This window comes from Phoca vitulina, unplaced genomic scaffold, assembly GCF_004348235.1.
Source record: "Phoca vitulina isolate PV1807 unplaced genomic scaffold, GSC_HSeal_1.0 scaffold6, whole genome shotgun sequence".
Taxonomy (NCBI): Eukaryota; Metazoa; Chordata; class Mammalia; order Carnivora; family Phocidae; genus Phoca; species Phoca vitulina.
The window spans coordinates 60842018-60844571 of NW_022589709.1; positions in this window are offsets into that span (position 1 = coordinate 60842018).

The window sequence follows — 2554 nt, forward strand, 5'->3', positions numbered from 1 at the left end:
CTCAGGGTCCTTAGATGGAACCCCACCCCTGGCTCCTCGCTCAGCAGAGAGTCAGCTTGGGATTCTCTCTCTCCCTCTGCCCCTCCCTGCCCTGCTCATGGGCTCTCTCTCTCTCTCTAAAATAAATAAATCTTAAAAAAAAAAAATTCTGCCAGGGCAAATTTTCTCTTTGAAGGAGAGAAAAACAAAGGACAACTAGAGAAAATGGAAAAAGACAACTTAGATATTAGGTGTATGGAAGGAAGATAGGTAGGGGGAGTGGACATGATAAGGGCAAATGGAGATGGACGAAGGTAATTAAGAGATTACAGCAGCCTGTGCTTGTTCACATGGCAGGCACAGGAGTCCAAGAGAGTGAAGGAGGGAAGCCCTTCTGTGGTTCAGAACAACAATGCTTTTGCTTCCACCACTATTCTATTTGCTAAAACAAGGCATAAGGCCTGCCCTAATTCGGTGTAGAGAAACAGTCTCTACCTTTAAAGGGAGGAACTGCCAGGTACGTTAAGATGGGCATGCTTACAGGTAGGAGTGGAAAATTAGAACCATTTATGTAATTAATTTACCACAATGACTAATCAAAGAAATGAAATGTCAAACTTAATAATACAGTAAAGCTTAATTTCCTTATTTGTAGATTGAAAATAAATATAAGTAAAATTTCTATTCTTTCCTTTCTGGATCCCTTGAAACCCCTTATAGGTTGCGACTTTAATAACAAGTATCCAATTCAGTTTATTCAAATTTAACAGAAAAAAAAAAAAAAGAACCCTTTCAAATAAATAAAATTAGTAAGATAGTTTCCCAAAATATCTAATATTAGGAAAATAATCTTACTAAAGTTTCTTTAAACCATATTTTTACTTAAAGCATTAAGAATGACTTCCCACAGGCAACCCTCTCGGGTCCCCTCCCTCCTAGGGAGCTTTGTACCATCATACTATCACTTAGCTATCCCTCAGTAAAACTTGCTCTGCTGCCTACCAAAAAAAAAAAAAAAGAATGACTTCCCCACAATAAAAAATGAAGACAACATTCTCAGTTTTTCCCAACTTCCTTCCTATAGCGTTCTGTATTGGTGAGTTATTTTATACATACCTTTTACAATGTTCATGTTTATAACTTTGACATTCTATTCTATAGCCATAATATGCACAGTTGTTTGGTATAATTCCATATTTCAATGAAGTCTGTATTTACAACTAGGTCTTTAACCCAGATGCCTCATTTCCTGACTTCTATTTAGATTCACTTCTCAATTTCTCTGAATTTTATCAGCAAATAGTTTGTTTTATCCCCAAGAGTGTATATGGATGCTTTATTCCTTGAGTTCTTTCCTGATTAGAAAGCTATGTCTGCTGTCCTAGTTTCAAAACTGAATCCAGAGTGAGCATAATATTCTTGGGTCACAATTCCTCTCAGAAATATATTGGTATGGATTTATTATCACCTAGCATTGAATATAGTTTGGTAAAAGCTGAGAACAGTCTGATTTAGTTGCTATAGGTTGCTTTTCAGCTAAGTATAATTATCTTTTTCTTTATCATTTTGCATAGGTCATTACCATGGTGAAATTTCCAACTACTTTCTTCATCATAGAAGGCTGCTTGCCCCACTTTGTATTCTGTGTAACTGACTACGTACGTGCACTCCATTCTAAGCACTGATATAGTCACAAAGTACCAGATAACAAGTACGGTGAGGATTTCGTGTGAAATCTTCACATAAAATTCAAAAAAAGGATGGATTAAGTATTTATAGGCATTACTGATTTATAGTTTTTGGTGCAAATTTCTCTCTTCCTTTATTCCAAATACATACTTATTATCTGCTAAATAGATAACTGGGTATATTTTTGGTCATTTTTTTGTCACTATCTGTGTCATCTATCTACATTAGCATACTGAATCTAGTTTACTTTAGCAACATCTCAAATGTAATGATAATACACTATACCTAAACACCCACTACCTATATTGTATTTAACATGCTAGATTTACTTCCCAAGACTGATTCAAAGACTGCAGTTTTTAGATACCCTTCCATGACAGCACACATTATATGACACTTCCTGCATAAGAATATGCTTACTGGTTTCTGTTTGAAATTTATGACAACCAACTTGAAAGCACTAAAATGCACATTTTTGGTAATACGGCCGACTTGATAAAGAACAAAAACTATCATAACCCATAGAAAACAAAAAGATATATAAGACATAAAAGTAGTTTTAATTAAGTAAGGGAAAAAAAGGGGCATAAATGACCAAAATCTGTAATTTCATAGGAGTAATAGAAAGTTTGACCCTGCTATTTCCTGGGGGTATCTGTATTCAACAGATGAATCAACAGGAAACAAAAACTGGGGTCTGAGAAGAGTGAGATACTAGATTGGAGACACCTACATGAAGACAGGACCACAGAAGGGTGATATACTAGAAAAAGCACTCAAGTCCTATCTCAGCTTTGTCTGTAGATGAAGAGCAGAGAAAAAAAAAAGTTCTCACCAAGAATTACTCCTCTTAAACACATACTCATACAGATTTGAGTTATAATTC